We start from the raw sequence: 18,976 nt of genomic DNA, 5'->3' as shown, positions 1-18,976 counted from the left end.
CCTCTGTGTTGTTATGGATTGTATTAACTCTTCTGTGCTTAGATTACTTGGCTAAGTTGCCATCGGAACTCAACTCTTGTTCAACTCCTAGGAGCAATGAGAACTTTACAGGATCTGTTTTGAATTTTGTATCCTTGAATAGACAGATATGAATGGGTATAAATGGCTAGATAGCAATTGAGATCAATGCTATTTTTTTTTCTATTTTACATTTTATTTTGCATGAACTTGGTTGCTGGTTAACATCAGCTGGACAACACAATTTTAAAAATGATGGATTAATATTGATCATATTTTGAACTAGGACTATATCCTATTTACTATTGGGTGAAAGATTATTTTATTTTAATATATACTGGCTGTAATAAATAGTATTGGAATCTGACAGTTGTACAATTTATTATCACACGTTGCAGACTTGTTTTGAAAAACAACACTGTAGCTCTGATGGTTAATGAAATATATTTTTTCCTATTATGGTTTTCATTTATGAGTAAAAGATAACAGTCCTGATTATATGTAAGAGCAGAGGGAGATCAGGGCAGTGATGCCAATCTCCAACAGTGTTTTTACTGACAAAACATGGAAAATTTACTGACAGAGAATACTTTTTTACTGGCAACCTGAAAAATGACAGAACTCCTATTAAGAATGAAGACAACCTATATTTAACCACTTCCTACCTGCCATATAGCAGAATGACAGCCGGAAAGTGATTATGTTATCCTGACTGGGTGTCATAGAATGTCCAGCAGGAGAAGCCACTAACGCGCGTAGCGATCGGTGGTTTGGTGTGTCAGTCTGACACACCACATCTCCGATCTTGTTAAAGAGCCTATGCCGTAGGCTCTTTACCACATGATCAGCTGTGTCCAATCACAGGTGATCACAGTGTAAATAGCCGTTTATTGTTTTTTCCTCCACTCATACTGACAGGCGTGAGTAGAGGAGAGCCGATCGACTGCTCTCCTGACAGGGGGGCATGCGCTGATAATCAGTGCATTGATTATGAGTGTTGACCTACCGAGGATGCCCACCCATGACCTCCAGTGATGCCCAACCATGACCACCAGGGATGCTCACCCATGACCACCAGGTATGCCAATCAGTGCCCATTAGGGATGGCACTCTGTACCCATCAGTGATGCCTGTCAGTGCTTCGTGATTAGTGCTGCCTAACAGTGCCATCTATCAGTGTCACCCATCAAGGCTGCCTATAAATGTCCACCAGTGCCACCTATCAGTGCCACCTATGAGTGCCCATCAGTGCCACCTATGAATGCTCATCAGTGCCACTTATCAGTGCCCATCAGTGCCTTCCATGAGTGCCCATCAGTGCCACCTATCACTGCCCATCAGTACTGCATATAAGTACCTCTTACACTTAAAAAGTCAACACAGCATGACAAATTATCAGCTCCTGATATTTATAGACAGTTGTAAAAATCACAGATTTTTACAAACTATCTGTAAATTTACTGATGGTCGGCAACTCTGGAGCAGGGTGATAGAGAGATGAACTCATCAGTCTGCTGTTTCTCCTTTCACTGTCCAGTCACAAGCTGGGGAAGGGATAAGTCTTATTTAACTGCGTTAGGAAATAAAATTGTCTTTTTCCCCCTCAGAAAGGGCTGTGTTTGTGGCAGAGCCAGTGGCGTAGCGTGGGTTGTCAGCACCCGGAGCAGGGCAAGAGATTTGTGTCCCCTAACCCACGGAGTCCCTTCCACTAGTACAGTAGTACTGACCAACCTGATTCTTACACCGACCTACCTGATCACTATACTAATTTACCTGATTCCTACACTGACCACTAAACTAACCTACCTGAATCTGATTGCTATACTGACCATTACACTGACCTACCTGATTCCTATACTGACCATTACACTGACCTACCTGATTCCTATACTGACCACTACACTGACCTACCTGATTCCTATACTGACCACTACACTGACCCACCTGATTCCTATACTGACCTGCCCTCCTCCTTCCCCCTAGTCTCCGCACGGTCACAATCCCTGGGATCATCACGGATGGTCTTCAGTGTACATTTACTCACTGCTGTGTCAGTGTCACCGCTGGAGCCTAAGCCGTGACTGCACCGCAACTTCTTTCTCACAGCGAAGCGGAAGAGCTCACAGTCTCCTAGACTGCACAGCGCACGAGAAAAGCTGCAGGTATCCTGCCACTGCGCCCTTCTAAATTTTGCATCCAGGCAACCGTCCCACTGCCCCCCACACTACGCCACTGGGCAGAGCTTTATATGTTTAGAAATGGATAGACAGAAATACCAAATATTTTGGCAGATAAAACAACTCCTTTATATGTGCTTAAAGTAATTTGTTAAGTTTATGTGTTTTTTTTTTTGTAAAATAACAAACATGTTATACTTACCTGCTCTGTGAAATTGTTTTGCATGGAGCAGCCCCGATTCTCTTCTTCTTCTCACTGGTGCTTCTGGCTACTCCCCCCTGCTGAGTGCCCACCATAACAAGCCACTTGCTATTGGGTTATTTGTGGGTGCTCCCTCCCGATCCCGGCTCTATTTTTCCCCCGCCCCCTGCTCCCTTGTCACTGGTTGTGATTGACAGCAGCAACAGCCAATGGCTCCTGCTGCCGTATCTGAGACAATGAGGAGAGAGTCAAGAGAGTCTCTGTTCTCTTGCACATCAATGGATTGAAATCAGACTCAGGTATGTATTTAGGGTTGGATGCAGGGAGTGCTGCATGCAGATGGTATTTTACCTTACTGCATAGTATACAGTGAGGTAAAAAGCCTTCTGCCTTTACAACACTTTAGGACCCAACTACTGGCGAATAAAAAATGATCCCTTGCAGTAGGGATGTGCCCACACTGCAAGTTTAAATTGCTCACTTATGTCTAGGGGATAAATAAAAGAAGATATATTACCTGATCCTTCGCTCCTCTCTGCAGCTAGACCGGTCCCTGCAGCTTCTGCACCCCTATTGGTCTAGCAGTCCAGGGCTCTGACATCATCAAGACTAGAGCATGGTCCATCGCCCCGCTCTGGAATTCTGAAGGGCAGTCCACCGCCGGAATGTAAGGGAACGCCTCCAGCCGAGGGAGGAGGACCATGTAAGTAAAAATGCTTCTCCTCTCCCCCAGTCTAAAGTAGCTAATAACCCTTGCAGTACTGACACAGCTCCACTGCAAGGGACAATTTTTTCTCTGCCTTGAGTTTGGCTTTAATCCAAGGCTGGACAAAAGCTGATACTAACATTTGAGGTTGTGAATTGGTCATACTGGCTCCTAAATTCTACATTCGTTTGTCCACCCCTGATTTCATTTATATATTCAGTCGTTTGCCTCTAGTTCATATATTCTTGATAGGGTTCTTGAATAAATCCATTCACACTACAACTAAAGTATGTTCTGTGGTGCGCTCCCAAACTCTTGCAAACTCTGAAAATGGGTTGTTTTCACTAGTTGTTTTTAGTGCATAAATCTGAAAGTAGCCTAAGGAAAAAACTATTTTCAGGATTACCTTTACGTTACTGACTTATTTGAAAATTTGGAAAGGATTTAAATGTATATATTTTTACGGTTTTATAGCATTATACACTTGATGGCACATGTGACATTCTGCGTTAGTTATCTATGTATGTATGTTCACTAAAATATTAGTATCCAGAGAACTGTTGCTGAATACAAGTTGTAGTACATGTGATAGTCAATGTGGAGTCTCCAGCTTGAATAGGCTCACTGTTCTGGTGCACTAATTTGAGAGAAGTCAAAGCAGCACTTAGGGTCAACAAATGCTGGCATTGGGATCCCTATGATTGGTACGCTTGCTCTTCTATAAAGAGAGCGTTTATCAATGCGCGTGAACTTGTGAAAGAGTCGTGTGTAAATGAAGCGGCCGTATTTGTCTCCTTGGGCAGTCTACAAGTTCAACTTATCTCTAAAACTAAATAGAATGGTTTAATCAAAGGGATAATCTATTTGTATTCAGGATTCGCTTTAATGGCACAATTGAAATTCTATAGATATGATTCCAATAGTTTCATAATGGAGGTAGCCCCTCTTATAATATGTTCATTTGTTGGTATTTCTTTTAACGGTAATCAATTAAACATGTACTCCTCTAATTGCTGCCAAATGAGTTAAAATTGACCCGTTGTAGATTTGTTGGTAACGTATTTCACTGAAGCTTATCCATTATGTAAAATAGGCTTTAAAAGCATGGATACTAATCTGACTAGATTTGGTTTTCTGGAAAAGCTTTATGCATGTATATGTGTTTCACATTTTCATAAAATAGGGTTCAGTGTATGCTGTAATGCAGTTCTGGGTGGTAAAATAGGACAGGTGCTTTCAAATCCTGAAAGTACTATTCAGCCTTGACCTGTATAGTCAAAAGCCAACATTGTTAAGAAGAGTATTTGTCCTTGGAATGGCTGTCTGCATTGTCTACCTTGAGTAATTAAGTGATAAAATGCAGAAAGTTACCAAGAGATTTAAATTTTTTCAGTGTAAAATATGCTTCAAAATGCCTTGTTAAACGTTGGATTCTTTAAGTGGAACTTGAAGGGAAAGGATGACAAACAGACAAGAGTTTATGGCAGAAGAGACATAGGGGGATATTTACGAAAGGCAAATCCACTTTGCACTACAAGTGCACTGAACGTGCACTTGTAAGTGCAGTCGCTGTAGATCTGAGGGGAAAATCTGAAATGAGGGGAAGCTCTGCAGATTTTATCATCCAATCATGTGCAAGTTAAAATGCTGTTTTTTCTTTTTCTTGCATGTCCCCCTCAGATCTACAGTGACTGCACTTCCAAGTGCATTTTCATTGCAATTTCAAGTGCACTTGCAGTGCACTTGTAGTGCAAAGTGAATTTGCCTTTCATAAATAACCCCCATAGTATATTTATTTTGCAATAAAGTTCCTTACCTGCCTGTATGCCCTGCACACGTTCAGCTCAGTATGCAATTTTGGCAATACCAAGATGAATGAACGGCATCTCGGCCTGCATAATGAAAAAGGTCAAAGTTCAGTACCCTGAAGCCAACCGGCCAAAGATGTCACTAGTCAGCCCGAAGCTCCAGGAAAAAACAGTTTGAAGAAGCACTGTTGACATTGTGAAACACGCCACCTCCTGGGTCCTGTGTGGTGGCTGTCATTTGACTTTTTTTGGAATAAATCATGCTGGATCGTTCCTGTTGTTGTGCAGCCTTCCTTTCTTTTTCATTGATCATCGGTGGCGAGCCTTGGCTTGCACTCAGCACATCCAGATTGAAGTGATTGCTCACCTGGAGCTGCGTTCTCTTCTTTGAAACGGAAGCTCCAAGACATTGTAGCTCTAGAAAGAAGGAGCTAGCCCGGCACTAGTAGAATTTCTTAAAAAATGTTTCATTTTAAAAACATTTGTTGGATTCTCTAACTGTTATTGAGGTCAAATCAATGTTCTTATTTGATTACAGGGATGAACAACATTTGAAGGAGAATGTTTTTGCTTGGGAAAATCCATTCATTAGAAAATCAAATGTTATAAACAAATGACATTTTGAAATGCTTTTTGAACGATATTCATCAAATCATCCAATGCACTGAGAATGTTTATACAAATGTTCACTGGAAAATCTACTAGTGTGTGAACAGCTTTAGTGTATTGGGAATGTATTTCTTATACTGTGTATAAAGCCCTGTACACACGGGCCAAATGTTGGGCGGCATCAGCCGGTTCAAAAGAAACCAGCCAACATTCGGTCCGTGTGTACTGCAGCCAGTCCAACAGAAGCCAGCCATTTGGGCGGCTTCTGTCAAAGAGGCATGTCCGAAAAAGGTCTGCTGATCTGTTACCGATCAGTTCTCTAAGTCAATGGCTGAAAGCACTGACTGGAGTGTTCAGCCATCCCCCTGTCAGAAAACAATAGATCAGCAGGGGAGATCACTGTACTAACATCAGATTGTTAGTACAGCAGCTCCGAGCTGAGCTGTCAGGTTTTTTTCATTTAACCCGCAGTGTTTAATAGGTTTAAGGATATGTCACCTACCCAGCATAATCAGTGATTCCTAATTCAGTATTCTCAAAGGCAATGGTTATGATACATCTGCAGATTGAAGTGTATGTATACCCTAACAAGGAACTTCTCTTATTTGCTCTACTAATTCTACTACTGAAAGCTTTTTATTACATATGTTTGCAAAGTGCACAATATCTCTTGATCTTGCAATAAATCCAGTGCCGTTCTGTATTTTTTTGCACTCTAAAGTTCTTAAAGCTACTCTCCACCCCAAATTACATTTTTTTGCTGGAGATGGGCTTTAAACATTGTTATTAGGAATGTTTCCCCCCTGGTGTTATAGAGAAGAGAAGGTGTTATTTAGTCTAATCCCACAGGTGACAACGCTGCTTCTCCGTAGTACAGAAAGTAAACCATGTGCCGTAAATGTGTTACTTGCAGGATCACCAGGTGAAAATAAAGGAAAGACGTAAATAAAGAACATTTTAAATGTGTCTTGTGAATGCCAACTTGGGACAGTTATGGTGTACAAAGTCCATAAACGATTTTAGTTACCACAGTTACATCAGTTTGGAAAATATTTCTGATGGGTTGCTGTGAATTACTGCATTTTTTTATATTTTATTTGCTGTTTGTCTTGCTTTACCAAAAAAGCTTGCTTTCCTACAAAATACAGTATATGTAGGAAAAGCTGTAAAATGCATATAGCCGTCTGAAAAAAACAGAATAGTAAGTATTGTTGTGCTACAAAAGGATGTTGTATATATACATTTTCAGTGGATAGTCGTAGGATGCCCCGTACACACGATAGGAATTTCCGATGGAAAAAGTCAGACCTACTTTTTCCATCAGAAATTCCGACCGTGTGTATGCCCCATCTGAGTTTTTCCATCGGATATTCCGAGGAATTCCATCAGAGTTTAGATAGAGAACATGTTCTCTTTTACTCCGAAGGGAATTCCGTCGGAATTCCGATGTGAGTTTGGCCGGGCAAAAGCCTGATCATGTGTACGGGGGTTAAGTTCCGAGTCTACAAAAAATTGCTAGTCTGGTTTTTGATAGCTGAAATGAAATAGTAAAAAAATCAGCGCAATATACAGGTAAAACAGAATCAGCAGCTATGCACTAGGATTCAATTTATAATTTCCTTAAGAGTCAATGTAAAGTAGATAGTGCAGCGCTAGAGGAAAAGTCCAAATAAAGATCATCCAGGTGATTCTCTTATAAGTGACTGACAATATGAGGCATGCAGGTGATATAGCGTGGGTTAGCAGGAGACCTCCACCAATAGTAACAATGGCCGCTCACCTCACTGATAATAAAAAATCGCTTTCCCATAAGGGTCAATCCCAGGCATGTAACAGCATAATCCAAGCAGGAAAGGAATACATCTCAGGTAATATCAGCATGGATGGCAGATCTCAAGTAATATCAGCATGGATAGCAGCCATGGAATCCGATGTAAGAAAAACAAAACATAGTGTTTCTCCGCAATAACCAATATAACATTTAATAGTGAAAATACACTTACATAAAAAGCACTATATCCAGTGCTAGGAATCAAATGCAAACAAAAACGCACACAGCATGGTCCGATAGATGGCAGCGGGTGACGTCACGTACTTCCCTACCGAACGTTGCGTCCCAAGGGCGGGACTTCTTCAGCGGATGTAGGGGAGAGGAAACGTGCACCCAGTTATATACATGTATGTTGCTATGGAAAGTAAGTAGCTACAATGCAGCATATGGACCAAAAAGGTCTCTAGCTACAGGGCAGTGTGTGGGACAAAAAGCTCACTGGCTACGGATCAGCATGCAGGACAAAAAGCACCGCAAAAAAACAGAAAGCAAATCACTTACTGCGGCGATCATACCTATTCAAATCTGTCAGCAGAAATATGCAAGGGGAGAGTGAATATTACTTAAAAGCCCCGGAATACATATGTTTAGCAAAGACAAAGAAAAAATATATAAATAAATAAATAAATATATATATATAAATATACCAAAGTCCCATTTAGAAAAAATGGAAGATGAAAAAACAGGGCTGCATAATCATGCAGACCAGTACAACACATGAGGTCAACCGCTGCAACCATCTGACAAGTAAAAACATAACATTAAAACAATATAAATACAAATATTAATTATGAACAATGTTATAAAAATATTTTGTTTAAAAAATATATGCATCTGAAAACGCATGTCAACGATCGGATAAAAACAATTGACATCAAAGTCCACATTAAAACAATGTAAATACAAATATTAATTATGGACAATGTTATAAAAATATTTTCTTAAAAAAATATATGTATCTGAAAACGCATGTCAACGATCGGATATAAAACAATTAACATCAAAGTCCACATTTAACCCGTCAGGACAAAGAACATGGGTCTCATGAATCCAATAAGATTCTTTCTTGCTCAATTGTCGGATAAAATTACCCCCCCTCCAATGACGATTAACCTTTTCAATTCCCCAAAAACGCAATCCTTTTGGATTTCTATGATGGAAATCCCTAAAATGGCGGGATACATTGTGTGTGGTTTTCCCTTGTTTGATGTTATTTTTTGGTTTTTGATAGCCATCACTTCTTACAATCCCAGCCATAAAATGGTTGGCCTGCTTATGAGTCCTACCACCACACAGGCATTTAACAGCAACTGTGGCCTAAGCACTTTACTTATCCCATGGAGATATTCTTTTATGACTGGCACAACTATTTAGTGACAGCATACTGGATATACCAATGTAGTTTCATTTGCTGGGTACATGTTAATAGCAAACATCTGTAAATGAAAAGAAGAGGACCACCCAGTACAGAACAGAATAGGCATTGTTCAGGATCTCTTGCCTGTTAACATGCCCATGGAATGTAGCTGGCATGTGCCCAAACCATTGTTCTTTCAAGGACCTGTTGAGATGGCCATGTTTATCCCTTGTTACATGATAACTTAGTCTGTATTTCTGCTTGCAGCACTTAGATGACAGATGCTATTGGTGATCTTGTTTAGCCAATATTCATATTACAGAATCTTTCCATCTGTGTCATTTATCATATAGGAAAACTACAAAGATTGTGAAAGGCCTTCTGTTATTAATCTAGACAGTGCATATAACATGGATGTCTGCTTGTAATAGACGATTTATGTCGACAATGATATAAACAATATTATCAGTATGAAACAAAATAAAAATAATATATTATCAATACGAAATAATACAATCATAGAAACATATGAATCAATTACGTGCATTAGACAAACAATTATAGTCATAGGATTTTGTTTAATAATATAACACAAACATTTTTAATTTCCATTTACAAATAGTAAATCAGGTAACTGATGTGAATGTACAATGTTTATGTAAAGCGCTGCGTAAATTGACGATGCTATATAAGTACCTAAAAAAAAAAAAAAAAAAAAAAAATCATATTACAGCAGATAAGTGTACTCAGACTTCTAAAAAATATTTTTTGATTGGTAGCAATATATTACTCATCATTTCTGACATTACAGATAGGAGTTTTATTATACGTGGTTGCAACTTATTAAAATGGTCAGTTTGGGATGCATTTGGGAGGGGCTTCAATTGTAAATGGTGAGGTATATTTACTGGTATCTTCAGTACATAATTAAAACTGAACTCCAAGCAAGCAGCTATACTGTACACATTATTGAACCATAGCCACTATGCACACTGGAGCAGCAACAAAGCTTAGTGGAGAGCACTGAAAAAAACATACCTTCTGCTTGCTGATTGGGCACTGAGGGGGCAGCATCTCAAGGATGGGGTTATCTTTCTGCTCACTCTGCTTTTTCCTACTGTCTATGACCATTGCTAACACATGTGTACTTCAGCAGACCTGATGGACTCCTAGTATTGACCCTCCCAATCTGAGTGCTACTATGCAAAGGAGTATATGAGGGCTGATGCCAATACAGATTCAAGTACTCTAGGGGATTGATTCACTAAAACAGAAGAGTGCAAAATCCGGTGCAGCTGTGCATAGTAGCCAATCAGCTTCTAACTTCGGCTGGTTCAATTAAGTTCTGACAAATAAACCAGGAAACAACTTGGTTCCTATGCAGAGCTACACCAGATTTTGCACTTTCCAGTTTTAATACATCAACCCCTAGTTGTATTTAAAAATACATTACATTTTTATTGAATATATACCTGCATTTATTTGCACTTTTTATACCTGTCAGGAGATCAGCTTTACGTTAAGATATATATATTAATTAACATTTTAAGTGAAAGCATATCAAAGCTACAGTACATTTTAAAAACTGCTAGTCATGCAGGGTTTACATACCGGTACTTATAATAGTGACAAACAAGCGCCCAGAGGCGATTCAGTTCGCATGTGTAGTGCTATATAAATTTTTCACTCACTCACTCACAATACAGTATATGGCTGACTTGTGAAAGCTGAAGACATGAAATGAAGTTCAATCTTTTCATTTTAACCTAACAAGAATTCTGATTGGTTGCTATGAAAAAAAAAAACCCTCTTAAATTGTATGCCTGTGGTATATGTTAAAGTCATGCAATCAATTTATACAGAATTTGTCTAGACTGCATGTTTCATGAGCTGGGAGACAAACTTATAGTCAGTTAGATTGTTTTCCCTGACATCCAAGTACACGGAACATCATATGCAGTAACCCATAACAGCTGAATTTTCATTTTGGCGGATTAACCACTCAATGAAAGATCATTTTGGATGCAATCGTTTACTGAACAAGACAACTTTAGTATCTTTTAGTTGTTTTACAAAATGTGTTCATACATATTTTTATCTTATAACACAAAAAGTAGGCTCTTATTAGGGTAAAGATCTAGTACGAATGGTAGTTTTACCAGAACAAGCGCTCCCGTCTCATAACTTGTGTTATGATCGTGTGTACGTGGCATAACAGTTAATATCTCTACAGGACTGTATTGGTGAGGTCTCTGCGCATCACTTCCTGGATCTGCACATCTGCGGGGCCCATTATTGTCATATTAGGTCAATGATGTCACGATCATCTCCTCGCCTTTTTGTGTGGGGCTACAGGGCGGGGAATTCCACTGTCAAAGCTGATTCGGGCGGCAGCCCCCCAGGCTACTCTGATGTCTCATAAAAAGGCCAGAACTGCTTCCACCACAGACATGCCTAAAGACTTCCTGGTGAAGAAGACTAAAAGGTCCATGCAGGTGTCCTGCCGAGTGTGGGATGAGGACAGAGCGCAGGCCGACCCCGGCATGAATGGTGTCCAGGTCTGAGCAGAGGCCGGCTCCGCACCCCACTGGAGGCTCTTCTCCCCGACCAGCCCTGACCAAGCCACCCTGGCTCCCCCATGCAGCCCCCTACCAGCCAGTTCGGGAACACGGAGTTCTTGCAGCAGGCACTGTCCAGCACGACCCGCCCAATTAGCAGAGCGTACCTGGAGCAGCATTCAGCCTGGGATGGGGGTCAACAGTAGGCAGGGAAGTGGAAAAGTGGGTGGGGGCACCATGGGCCTATGGGTTGTACTTCCTCCCTGGGCTAAAAGTTGTAAGTCAGCCCCTGGCTGCTATTATATGACAGTTTTCCTCAGGTTAAGGCCCAACTCAGGTCAGTCCCAACCTTAGCTCATCCTCAGGCCCCGTACACACGATAGAATCCATCCGCAGATAAATCCCAGCAAATGGGTTTCTGCGGATAGATCCTATGGTGTGTACACGCCAGCGGATCTGTTTCCGCGGAGAAATCTCCTCTGGGATGGATTCCAGCAGATCGGATATTTGCTGTGTTGCACAACAAATCCATCTGCTGGAATCCATTCCAACGGATGGATCCGCTCGTCTGTACAGACTTACCGGATCCATTCGTCCAAAGGGATTCCCCGCACGCGTCGTAATGATTTGACGCATGCGTGGAATTCCTTATATGACAGCGTCGCGCCCGTCGCCGCGTCATAATCGCGGCGACGGCGCGACACGTCATCGGCAGAGGATTTCCGCGCGGATTTCAATGCGATGGTGTGTACACTCCATCGCATCGAAATCTGCGGAAATCTTTGAGAGGATTTATCCGTGGAAACGGTCTGCTGGACCGTATCTGCGGATAAATCCTCTCGTGTGTATGGGGCCTTAGTGAGATCTTACTGTTGGCTTAGTCAAGACATGTAAGAAACTTGGGCCTCACTTTACTTACAATAATTATATAATATAACTTGTGGGTGGAATGTCCCTTTAATCTATTCATCTCTTCTTTAGCGTTTTCCATATGTTATTTATAATAAAATAAAAACAAAGAGGGAAATATAAGGAAAGGAGAGAAACCAAATATTAAATCATACCTTGTACACACGGTCGGACTTTTGACCTTGCAAAAGTCCGCCGTGAGTCCATCCAAAGTCTGATGGAAAGAAAGAGAACAAGAAAGAGAAAGAGAACAAAGTCCGTCGGACTTCCAACAAAAAAAGTCAAATGAAGGCTACACACGGCCGGACTTTCCTAGAAAAAAAGTCGGACATTTTTTCTCTGAGAATCAGGCCGAGTGTACGAGGCATTAGGGAACATTCATTGGCTACAAAGCTTACAAAATAAGCCCTACTTCAATTTTTATTAATGTGCTCTGTTTTCCATGTTTTATCACTTTACCCTGAAAGTACAGACTACTTCCTGATCTGCCAGTATTGCACTCACCTCCTCAGCTCCTGTTGTGGGCACAAGCCCTGTCCAGTGTTTTTTGCTAACCATAACCTACGCACTCTCAGATATCTACACTATAAAGTTAAATCATTCTGTAGTTCATAATGAGAATACATAGGGCTAAATAAACACTATTTGAGATATCACTGGAAGTATGCAAAGGACAATTCTGAACTTCTAACATTAACAACAGTTTTTTTCTGCACTTATGAAACATATATCCCAAACTATTTTCAATGGGTTATTTAACATACCTAAAGCAAGTAAGTGAGAATTGTTCATTGTTAGGGTTTACAATCACTTTAAAGTGTATCTAAAGTGTATCTTTTTTTTTGCTTTGGCAAGGGTTAGTACCTCTGTTTTCTACTCCACACACTATCTTTGAGTAAGAAAAATGTATTATCTGTAGATATACTTTAAAAGATATACCTTTAGACGTATTTATTTAGAGCCCATCATTTCCTATAAGGCATTGCTACCAATTTGTAGCTGCTAGATTCAGCCACCACTTAAATTGAAACTTCAAAGGCGTGTTATTGAGATAAAGAATTTATTTTTATGAGCTGGAAGCCAGCCCACCCCTTTATATCCTTCTGTTAGATATTTTTTCCACTTTTAAAATCTGAGAGTTTCTTAAAACTGAACAGGTCTGCTTAGGGATCACCGCAGCTGGACTCATCTGTTTTGCCTACCACCAGTCCTGCCTTCACACCTTTTCCAACATTGCTTTGATCAGCGTTTATTTCCATGTGGACCAGAGCTGGCAGCGATACTTTTTTGTGTTTTACAGCTGCAGCGTAAGATTCATTATAACCCTTACTCCAGGTGAGAAAAAGATTGTAGTACACAGATATTCAGTTTAACAAGACCAGCGGAAACATTTCTTAAGGGCCTAAGGGGTTAAGCAAGATGAGAATGAATGATTTGGCACTGGAAATTTCAAGTGATGTTATCGGTAGAGGCCAATACATTGTATATGCTGCTTTGTTATACCGATCAAATGTCTACCCGAGTAATGATTCTGTGGATTGTCTGCACAAAAAATGTTTTGTCTCTGTGTATCAAATTTTCTTATTATATTATCTATACTCTATGATTGTATTAGGCAATTTATACTTGTGTTTTGACAGTTGACTTTACATATTTTATTATCTGTAGCAACAAAGTTTGGACCTTTTGTATATGTTGAATTGTAAATCTGTTACCTCGCTGCACATTTTCACTGGCAAGTTGTACACTTGCAGAGGACTTAAAGCACAAATTCTAGTTGACACTTTTCCAAATTGTAGCAAATTTGCATGGCAAGTCTCCAGCAAGGGCAACGTGGTGAGTCTACAGCAGTGGTCTCTAAACTGCGGCCTGGGGGCCAGATTTGTCCCTTTGCTTCCTTTTATCCAGCCCTTGGGGCACTATTTCATCCACTGATACCAACAATGGTTCATAATTCCCCCCACTGACACCAATTAAGGGGGCACATTTCCTGCCAATAACACCAATGATGGGGCAACATTCCTCCCACTGACAGCAACAATATTGCACAATTACCTCCTAATGACACAAACAATGGGGCCCAATGACATTAATGATGGGGTACAATTCCTTTCAAAGACACCAACGATGGGGCCTAATGACATCAACTTTGGGGTGCAATTACCCTTACTGAATCAAACAATAGGGCATTTTTTTTCCACTGATGTCGGGACCTTTTCTACTTCCACTGGCAACAATCCGGCCCTCCTAAATTCTGAAGGCCAGTAAGCTGGTCCTTTGTTTAGAAAGTTTAGAGACCCCAGGTCTACAGCAAGAGCTCTGAAAGTCACAATGACCCCTGTGATGGGATGACTGTTGCACAGCATAACTGAACCAGAACTTGCAGCAGACTTGCAGAATGTTTGCAAAGAAAGTTGATCTGAAGTCATGCAATCGGGACTTGCTGCAATTGTGCAACAAACGCGTGAAGCCTGGCAAGTCTAGCAATAGCTTAGCAAGTCATTTTCAAACTTGCAGCACAATTGGTTGCTATCTGGGTACATAGACTTTGCTGACTTATTGGGCAGGTAAAAAGCAGGAGACAATTTTCCAGGTGTCCTAACTGTTTTTCTTGTTTGCATAGGTGTGCGCAGCCTATTGCATTAGGGTGTGCACACCAAAGCTCAAACACACATGCGTGTGTAATATACCATATATGGCAGTGGGCAAGTCAGTAGGGCTTTGTCAGCAGGGCAGAGATCAGTGTCAGTAGTTTATCTTTATTTGTATTATTATTATTATTATTATTTTTTTACAATTATTTTTTTCTTATTATTTTTTTTAATATTGGTTCTTTTTGTTTCTTTTTTTACTCCGTAAGCGGGCGCGCGGGTCCCGCGGACTCGATGTCTGCCAGGATCCACGGGCATGTAATTCTAGCATGTATACCTTCCCTGTTCTGCCTAGCAACATGACAAGGATCTACTGCTCCCTGTCATCAGGAGCAATGATCTCTGTCATGTTGTAGTGAGCCTATCCCCCTTACAGTTAGAACACAGTGAAGGAACACAGTTAACCCCTTTATCATTCCCGTTTAAGCCCTTCTCTGCCAGTGTCATTTACACAGTAATCATTGCATTTTTATAGCACTGATCGCTGTATAAATGTCACTGGTCCCAAAATAGTGTTCGATGTGTGTGCCGCAATGTCGCCGTTATAATAAAAATCTCAAATCGCTGCCATTACTAATAAAAAAATAATAATCATAAAATAAAAATGACATAAATCTATCCCCTATTTTGTGGAAGCTATAACTTTTGCGCAAACCAATCAATATACACTTATTGCGATTTTTTTACCAAAAATATGTAGAAGAACACATATTGGCCTAAACTAAGAAAGAAATTTGTTGTTTTTTTATATATATTTTTGGGGGATATTTATTATAGCAAAAAGTAAAAAATATTGCTTTTTTTTCTAAATTGTCGCTCTTTTTTTTTTATAGCGCAACAAAAATTTAAACCGCAGAGGTGATCAAATACCACCAAAAGAAGTTTTTTTTTGTTGGGTGCAACATCACACGACCGCGCAATGGTCAGTTAAAACGACGCAGTGCTGTATTGCAAAAAGTGCTCTGGTCAGGAAGGGGGTAAATCCTTCTGGGGCTGAAGTGGTTAAAAGTAAAAAAAAAAAGGTCATGCAAGACTAGCACAGGCAGCGGTAAAACAAAAGATAGTCATATATTGCAAAAGTTGCCCAAACTGTCATTTTGCAATTACTAATCAAAATCAATGTAATTTTATTATTTTCCTCGCTGTGAAATTTCCATACAAGTTTTTTGGCTAGTTAGGATGGCCAACATAAAAAAAATCTAGCAAAAACAAGCTACAACAATGATGCTTTCATTGTTAAGGAACAAGGCAAACATTATAATATTTAATCAGCTCTAAGTCCTTATTAAACACGATAGCTTCCTTAACCCTTTCTCTGCCAAAAGGGGGTCGCGGCGCATAGAAAAAAGATTGCTGGCAGCCAAGTGTTTCTAACATCTATTTTTCTGCTAATGACTTTCCTGCAGATGAAAATAAAATGTCCATATAAAAAGATGATTTATTAGGAGAAGGCTGAGACATGGAGGAGACGCATTAATAGGATCCAGACATCGCCATGCAGAATCTTCTTTTTCTTTCCTATGTGATGTATGAGAAATAAAGTAGAGCATATAAAAAAGAAACAGCCTTGACACGCAGTCTATGAGAACAGAGCTGATGAAAGGAAGAACAAGGAGGTATAATAGTGGCTTTATCTGCCATCAAAACACCCTCAGTTGAGAGAGAAGTATTTTTGATATACGTTGTGGTCTCATAGAAGCAATACCATTCAAATTTAAAGAGGGCCTTGGATAATGTCTAATTTCACCTAGTTTGTCTTCTCTGTTTCTATGGGCTGCCAAAGAGAGAGTCCCAATTCGAGCAGATATGCCTCCAATCACTTTGTCTGTTCGGTGTGTTTTTAAAGTTTGCCATTGAATTGACTTGGAAAACCTCTTGCATTGCATTCTGTACTCAGCCTTTTCCTAACTTTCTGAGGGTTGGCATGATATGGGTTGTTACCTTTTGGTCGTCGAATATCTCTTTGATCTGTCTGCTTCTGTATACATCAGGAGTAATGGAAAAACATTCATCATACATCATAGCACTCTTTCTCATAATCAAACCCCTACTCAGTGGAGTTGATTTACTAAAAGATTAGTTTAGGTTGAACTCGATGGACGTGTCTTTTTTCAACCTGGCTAAGTATGTAAGAATTTTCACTTTCCAAAGAAAATGTTCACGTAGCTTAGTGCAACAAAAACATCACAACTCTTTTTTCAGGCTTTGGATACAATAGGGGAGGGTTAGAACCCCTTAAGGTTTTATTACAAAATGCTTTTTCATAGGTAGATTTACCCTTATTATTTGTCCTGGTGATCATTGACAAGTAGACAGAAAGTGATGGGAAATGCAAAATGTTGTACCAGAAATAAAGATACATTTACATTTTCCAATGTGGGCAACTGTTCCAGTGACAACTGTCTAATGCCTTGTACACACGATCGGTTTTCCTGGCGGTAAAAAGTCCACCGGGAAAACCGAGGGGAAAACCTGCTCGGTAGCTTACCCCCCCCCCCCCACAGCCGGGTTTCCCGACAGGAAAACTGCCATTAAAGCTTTGGTTGGGAAACCCGGCCGTGTGCATGCTCCACCGCAGGTTTTCTCCATAGGGAAACTGCCGGCTTAAAAACCACTGGTAATCCTGGCGGGAAAAAAGAGAACATGTTCTTTTTTTTCCCACCGTGATTCCCGGCGGTTTTCCTGTCCGTGTGTATGGAACACGGCCGGGATTCCCGGCTAAAAGCTCTCATGGCAGTTTTCCTGCCAGGAAAACCGGTCATGTGTATGAGGCATAACAGGGGGATTTGCCTTGCTTTGTAGAGATTTCTACCCTCTTGCTTCTGCAGGATAGTTAAAGGAAAATCACCCCAACATATTACAGAAAGCAGAAAACCAAACAAAGTTACAAGGTTGTGTCTATACATACATTCTATCATTTTGTTCAGTGAACATTCTCTACTCCATTAAGCAAATCAACTCTAGCAAATCAATGAAAATGACAGTATTTGAAGAAGTCATATGGGCCAAAGATGAGTTGAGTTGAGCTGAGTTGAATGGTTGACATGCTTTGTGGTGTGTAGAAGATATCTTCAGTGTAGGTTTAGGTTTTAGTTGGCATAGTAAGCTATACTTTGGTTGATGTACCAGAATGGAAGGTCTATGCTCTGCTTAGGCAAAGTGTACCTATTGTAGGGCTGCTTGGTTTAGGACATGATGGATTGTTTTATCCAGAAGTCTGGAGTAAGCATGGCCTACAGGATCCTAGAGGTACTTGACATTTAAATGGTGTTTCTAGTGAAAACATTTTTTGGATAGTGTGGGAAAGAGATAGAACCTCAGTTAAGTTTTTATTGCTGTCTGGGTTTTCAATAGGAAGTGAGTAAAAATTTCCACAGCTGGAACACAGAGAACAACAAGCAAGAAGTTCTAACTGAAATCTTGTCTTTTAAAAGTGTTTTTATTTTGCTCTGTCCCCAATCTAAAGATTTACCCTCCTTGTGTTGCCGTGCCGTATAGCCAATTCCCTAAGCAAAGTCGTGATGATGAAACGCGTCTGAACGGCAATATGGCAAAGTGACATGTAAGGAAGTATCGGAGGTGACATTCCAATGAGGTCCCAAGTGCGTTGAGATTTCACCTGATGTTTAGACCTTATTGCTACAACACCCCAGGAATTTTGTCCCATGCTTGTTTTTAATGTTTTACATGTAAGTGCAATGTGTGAAGATTCTAAATAAACTGTATATGTTTGCGGATCATACAACACTAGTGGAGCCTTTCCTTTGTCTCGCCATACATGAGCAAGTTATACCTACTGTATGTCAGCAGTGGTGGGGACCGTTTGGTTGGATCATGTATGGCCCCCGAGTGGGTATACCGCTTTACTGCCAAACAGGAGAGTGTAAGGAAAATAACTCTCATCTGTGTTGGAGGACTGCTTTTGTGCACTGTGCTCTTAATAAATTGACTTTTTGCTTGTTTATGCGTGTTTTTTAGAATTTTCACATTGGGTGACACACTACGTGTTCAGTGAATGAAATTGTAGCAAAACCTTCGGTAATCATCACAATAAAATCAATAAAGTACATGCAAAAAATTTTTTTTTTTTTATTTTACTATATTTTACTTTTTTTATATTTTACTATATTTTTTTTATTTTTTTTTATTG

The 18,976-nt window shown here is 40.1% G+C and overlaps 1 protein-coding gene across 3 annotated transcripts in view; it reads left to right on the top strand.

Moving 5' to 3' along the window:
• Positions 1-18,976, top strand: part of SATB2 (SATB homeobox 2) — a 250,298-nt gene that overhangs the window by 52,595 nt on the left and 178,727 nt on the right. The gene's annotated exons all lie outside the window — the stretch shown is intronic.

This window comes from Rana temporaria, chromosome 6, assembly GCF_905171775.1.
Source record: "Rana temporaria chromosome 6, aRanTem1.1, whole genome shotgun sequence".
In the NCBI taxonomy this organism is placed as follows: domain Eukaryota; kingdom Metazoa; phylum Chordata; class Amphibia; order Anura; family Ranidae; genus Rana; species Rana temporaria.
The sequence above is the reverse complement of the archived record's forward strand: the minus strand, read 5'-3'. Positions and strand labels throughout refer to the sequence as shown.